The sequence below is a fragment of the Parasteatoda tepidariorum genome, chromosome 10 (assembly GCF_982258835.1).
Source record: "Parasteatoda tepidariorum strain Cologne lab strain chromosome 10, Ptep-v5.0, whole genome shotgun sequence".
Classification (NCBI taxonomy): Eukaryota; Metazoa; Arthropoda; class Arachnida; order Araneae; family Theridiidae; genus Parasteatoda; species Parasteatoda tepidariorum.
Window position 1 is genome coordinate 33,531,051 of NC_141764.1, and position 6,570 is coordinate 33,537,620.

The 6,570-nt window shown below is 25.9% G+C and overlaps 1 non-coding gene across 1 annotated transcript; it reads right to left on the reverse strand.

Moving 5' to 3' along the window:
* Positions 1-4,550: 4,550 nt before the first annotated feature.
* Positions 4,551-4,622, reverse strand: TRNAA-UGC (transfer RNA alanine (anticodon UGC)). The gene has a single exon. It is a non-coding gene; the product is annotated as a tRNA-Ala (tRNA).
* Between the last annotated feature and the right edge of the window lie 1,948 nt (positions 4,623-6,570).

A 6,570-nucleotide genomic window follows, 5' to 3' on the forward strand; every position in this document is an offset into this window, starting at 1 on the left:
AATAAAACGGGTTTTTTACCCCTTTGATACTACTTTTGTTCTGTATTATTTTAATTAACCAGGATGGGACATAAACAAGCATGTGTCTAAGTAGGGTCAGTGTAGACACACGGTGGTGGGGCTAATGTGGACATGTCTACACTGCTTCATTCAAATTCGAATGGCAGAAATGTATGTCGGTTACAAGTTTAGCACATTTGATGTTCTAAATTAGAGAATAATTTTTCGGAATGATATGCCTTTACAAGAAAAGATTTCAATCTCAAGTAAACATTTAGAACAAAAACTTAAATTTTATTCATTTTTTAAAGTTTTTAAAAAATTTTAGGGATAATTTTTCTTATCACTTTAGTTAAAAGATGAATTAAAGACAAAAAGAAAGCTTTTAATAAATATTAACTAAAATAGCATTAATACTAACTAAAATAGCACATCAGTGAATGGACCCACCTTCTTATTATCGACTTGTGTTGCTCATTTAAACCATTTCATTATCAAATTAAAATTGTGTTAATTAAAATTGATTCAACTTAAAATTTATCATATGTTTTCAGATGACTAATGTATTGACTTACTTTCAAAATGTCTTTTTTGGTACAGTTAAATACTCTATTATAAATTAGTATGTCAATTATTAATGGATTAATTGTAAATGTTTCTTTTCCAATAAGGCTTAGATTAAAAATTATTTTGTTTTCGCTTTAGATATACCTTTATGAGTTGTAATAAATGACTATTTAATAAGTAACTAAATTTTTTCACATTTACCTAGTGTAGTGCGGCTAGTGTGGAAAGCGTAGAAAAACGTAGCAACTTTATAATTCCAGATATAAACCAGAATGCAGATAAATGTCCAAATTATTGTTAAAAAATACTCCCTTAGTTAAAAATAATATTGAATATCGTTTTTTGGCAAATTTAAAAAAATGTCTACTTTATCATTTGTAAGATTGTCTACTCAATCATTTGTAAAAATGTCTACTAATTTGTCTATTAATGTCTAGTCATTTGTAAAAATGTCTACTAAATGTCTCCCTTTTCCCTACCAGAAATGTTATCGTACCATAGGTTAACATCGAAAGCAATGCAGACTAAAAATTATGTAATTTCTCTGCAATTTTCAATTATTTCAATCACTACATGCGTCTCAAAACAAAAATATTTTATTATAAAAATACATTAATTCACTAATTACGGATTATTTATAAAAACTCCCATCAATTATTCAGAAACCTGTCTATGATTCATATTTGTTTTAGGTAATAAAAACCCTATATACCCATGTTACGTTAGAAATGAAAAGTCACGCTTCTCTCTAAATCCATTTAAATTAACGAAAAAATAGCAGCAGGAGAATTAATCAGGTTATGATTTATCTTTCTTTTTTAATTTTTTAACTAACTATTTGAAAAATTTAAAATTACATTATATTTATCAAATGAAACACAGAGAAAAAATACTCGAAGTGTAAAGTATAATTAATGCCTCACGGACTTATTAATGATATGAAAAATTAATTCCGAAGCTTTTTCAGGAAATTATTAATAAATTGTTTAGCTAAAGCTTAAATGCATTAAAATAATTCAAAAAGCATTTTTACTCTATCCCTTAATGAAAGCTTAAGCTTTTCGACTCTTTAAGTAAATTAATGACTTAGCTAATTTCCTTTTTTTAAAGCCTTGGAGACAAACTGCATTTCCTATATTTTTGCCTGCGCCATCGTAAAAGGAATTTTTTTATATTTGCAAATTTTTTCCCACTGTATTTAAATAAGTAAAGGCATTAATTTTCTTCAAAATATATTTTAAAAAGTTGAGTATTTTAAAAGATACTGTATTGGTTCGTTTTAGGTTAACATACGAAACAAGTAATCATAAGTTACTGTTTTAATTGTTAATACGTGTACATCATATTAAAAATAATTTATTAAATAACTTTGAAACTATATTTTTTTAGAATATATTTCCAGAAATGATCTTATTTTGCAATTCCTTTTCTTGATAAACTTAAAAATAGTACCCTGAGAAGAAAGTATGGTCAAAACTACCAAAATGTGATAATATTTACCGTATTTCTGGCTCTATGGAAACACCAAAAACACTTTTATTAAACCTCGCGATATTTTAATCAAATATCACGATATTACGGTTAAATCTCAGTACCAAGATAATGATTTTAACTTTATACTTTTTTCTGAAACTGCTGCATTGAAATAATATTTTTTTTCTTTTTAATATAAATCATTTTAAAAAACAAATCTTACTGTGAATTATTAAAAAGTCATTCAAAAAAAGGAGAACAAAATATTTGAAGAGAATTTTTAAAAAGCAATAAATCAGTTACTTTAGCTGAAATTTAAAACTTATTTGTAGCGGGTTACTTTTCTTTCACGCAATCGATTCTAACAACAACAAAAAAATTCTTAATGCTAGTTTAAGAGTTTGAGAAGGCTAAAAATAATATTTTTTTTAAAAAAAGTTAAAACAGATCTAATCAAAAACAAATCAGAAAATGTAAAAATTGAGTTATGAGTTAGAAACGTAAAAAATAGATTTTAAGAAATAATTCTAAGTAAAAAATAATATTTTAACAGAAACAAAGCACTGAAAATATTTTTCTATTTATTTAGAACCATACACGGAGAAAAAATTCTTCCAAAATTACAGTACTGTATGATAGGGATATTTCTGATGGAAAAGAAACATAATTCTGGTAATTAAATAATTAAATCTGGTAATTAAATACAGTAATAAAACCATTCTCTTTGTAATTTTTCCACTCATATGGTTTATCAGAAATTCTGGTTTGAATTACAGTTCTTATTATCACATATTTAGTTTAAAATACAAAACCAAAGAGTAAATTTAATCGAATAAATGATTTTAATTCCATTCTCTAAGGTATTCTCTTTGGTAATAAATGTTTTCAACATTTACTACCAAACAGCATGATAGTCATGGCATATTTTATTTTTACTTTTAACAAATGTCGCTACAAAGCGCTTTGGTAAATATAACCGTGCCTTTTGGTGTTTCTATAAGAGCAAGAAACGCTTTGCATTTTAACCATATTCTCGTAGTTTTGATCATACTTTTTTTCCAAGTGTAAAATCAGAGACATTAATGCTATTGAGTAACATCTAATCAAATATAATCAAATATCATGTAACTGATTTTTAAATCAAACATTAAAAACGTTTTTACAAAATCTAGAGATAAAAAAGAAACTAAGACTGCTGTTAATTATATTTGAGACAAATTTCATGAGTTTTTTAAAAACAAGAAATGGTTTGTCGTTAAGAAATAATAAAAAATTTTATATTAAGTCAATTTAAAATAATTTCCTAAATAGCATGCATCAGATTATGATACATTTGCACAGCTATTAAAACTAATTTCATAATCGTTTTTGTGCGAAAATTTGTATGTAACCCTGGATATATACATTTTAATTGCACCATATTAGGTGGGCCATTGTGGCTCCCACAGTAAAGACAAATAGTACAGAGAAGGAAAGAATATCCATGCCTTGCCCGAGATTCGAACCCAGAACCTTTCTGGTGCAAGGGCAGTTCCCTAACCCCTACACAGGCCGGTCGGCTTCTTTATGTTGTAATAGACAGCAGTTGGCAAATTATGTCAACAGTTTTTTTTTTTTAAATAATAATAATATAAATAAATTTGTTTTTATTCCAATTTAGGGGATATTTCCTTATCGGGATTTGTCGCGCCATCTACTTGGTAACAATTGTCACCAAGGTGCCAAATTAATTTTAAACTTGCAATTTAAACAAATTAATAAATTTATGTAAATTTTTGACCGGGGTCCGGGCCTGCGAGTCATACCCTTCGAGTTGGTGTCCCTCTGTGATGTTTTTTCTTTTTTATGTTTCTGTTTTTTTCTGAAATATCTAATAATTTTAAGTGTTGAACCATTCAGTGTTTTATAAATCATCATCTACTATACTCAAGATACTGATATATATTAATTATAATGCCAATTAAAATTAAATCAGTAAAAATTCGCTCATTGAATTTCTATTTAGCATTTTCGTGAAAAATGCGAACTTTTTATCAACAGAAATTGAAAAGAATTAGTAAATTATTCAATTAAATAACAAGAAAATAGTAAAAATATAAGCTGCTTAAAATGTTTTATGTAATTAAACTACTTTGCATTCCTTCACGTGTTTTAAAATCCGTGATATGAAAATTAAAAAAAAAGTTTACAAAATTTTATTAAGTTGAAAAATGCGCGGCATTTAAATATCAATGAAGTTTACATTTGTTAACAAATATTAGTTATTGTAAATTGAAAGTTTGAAATTACCGAATATTATAAACAAGCCAATCATAATAAACTAAAGCTCAATAATTAAAAATTAATGAAAAAAATTAACGAAAACCTCATATTTGATTAAATTTTATCAACAAGTGAAGCAAGGCTGTACTTAACAAACTATCGAATATTAATTCCTATATAATAGTTCAACTATTAACAAACTCACAAAAACATGAGTAAAAATATTTAAACGAAAAAAAAATAAAATTTGGAGGTGCGGGGGATCGAACCCCGGGCCTTTCACATGCAAAGCGAACGCTCTACCACTGAGCTACACCCCCACAATAATACCGAAGATTTAAGTTGAAAAACTGCACAGAAAATATTCTTCTTTCTATATCGGCTTGTATTTTATTAATATGCAATTCAATATTTGTTCACCTTTCTTCACTTTTCCTTACTTTCGCTCAAATAACACTCTACTTTTAGTTATTTACTCAATACACAAATAATTTATTTTCAACAAAGCCTCTTTTTTCAGAATTTGCAAAGTTATAACAAATACAAGCTTGTAAATAAGTTATAAATCTTATTAACCTCAATAAATTTTAAGTAAATAAAATTTCATTTAAGGGAAAGAAGATAATTTTATACAAATTGTACTCTGAAAATAAATAGCTATGAAATATTACTGTGATATAATGAATGAATGAAATATTTCCAATTTAGAATAATAATTTTTTTTAAGCTTTGGATAAACCACTTATTAAATATTACATAAATTTTATAATTCACGAAATATAAAACTATTATAGGGTAATAAGTTATGCACGTCATTTTTCACTTTCTTCTTTTCAAACAAATTTCATCATAAAATAAAACAAGCGTACAGACCAATTTAATCGACGAAAACAATTTTTTAAAGTGTTAAAATAATCACTTTTCAATATCCACTAAAATAACCTTTTCTACAATGTCTCGCAAATGTTGCAAAACTATGACATTGATCGCATTGTATAGCTATCATAAAATAATAAACGCATAAAATAAATAATTTCAATTTAAATACACTTGAGAAAAAATAATGATAATGACTAAATAAAACTTTAGCTAATGAAATCTCAGTTCAAAATTAATAATTAAAAGGGTATTTTCTTATAAAACTTATACAACAGCTTCACTCTACCATTTAAAGATAATATCAACGGGAATGTTTTAAAAAACAGTTCATTTGCAAACGAAATGAAATATTTCATAGATATATCCCCTAAACATTTTACTATGTAATAAAAGTCACCGAAACACTTTTGAGCATAAACAGCTATGCACTGAGAAAAAGTATGGTCATAAGTACTAAAATATGATATAATTTTCCATGCTTCTGGCTCTATGAGAGCAATTAATACCAAGGCGCTTTGGTATGATGATTTTGGTAAAATTAATAGTAAAATATATGGTTTGGTAATGTGCAATGAAATTTGGTAGTTTTATTATGATACTTTAAAGCATGAAATAAAAATCATTCATTCGGGTAAAAAGACTTTTCAGTTTTGTAATTTTTACTAAATGATTTTTAAAAAGAACTGTAATTTTGTAATTATCACATGAACGAAAAAATCACCAAATCAATGGTTTAAATGCCAAATATTTTAATTTTTATTGGAATTATGGATTTTTGAACGAGAAATGTTATTGGAATGCAATACGATAATTTTATCAGAATTTTGTCCTCGTGTGATTTTTATATTGTTCCTCTTATTCATAAAAATTATTGTAAAAAAAATAAAATATCTAATAAAAAAAATTTAATTTTGCAGTAAACAAGTAAGTAAAGAACGAAAAAAAATTGTATTTTAATGTGTCAACCAGTGCTTAAAAATAGGAATATTTTAAATTCGCATTTCCTGAAATATATACGATAACATTTGTTTTCAAAATTTGCATCCAAGAAGAAGAATTTGTTGTACAAGAAGTATTCTGTTTGTCAATTTTGTCGTGGAAAACTGTCTTGAGCAATTGGTATTTTAATTAGGATGTTCAAAATTAAATTTACAATAAAAAGCTACAAAAAATAAGTTACACCAATCAACTTTTTGTTATAAGTTATAGCAAGCAAAGAAAATTTACGAAACTTCTTCAAAAAAAAAAAAAAAGAATGCAAAATGTAATAATGGACTTAAAATTGCAGTTTATTAAAATAGCTTAACAACGTCTATCTTTAGTTCCTTAATTTATGAAATTCATGGAAAAAATATATTATAGCAAGAAGTTGTGAATCGATTTTGCAGA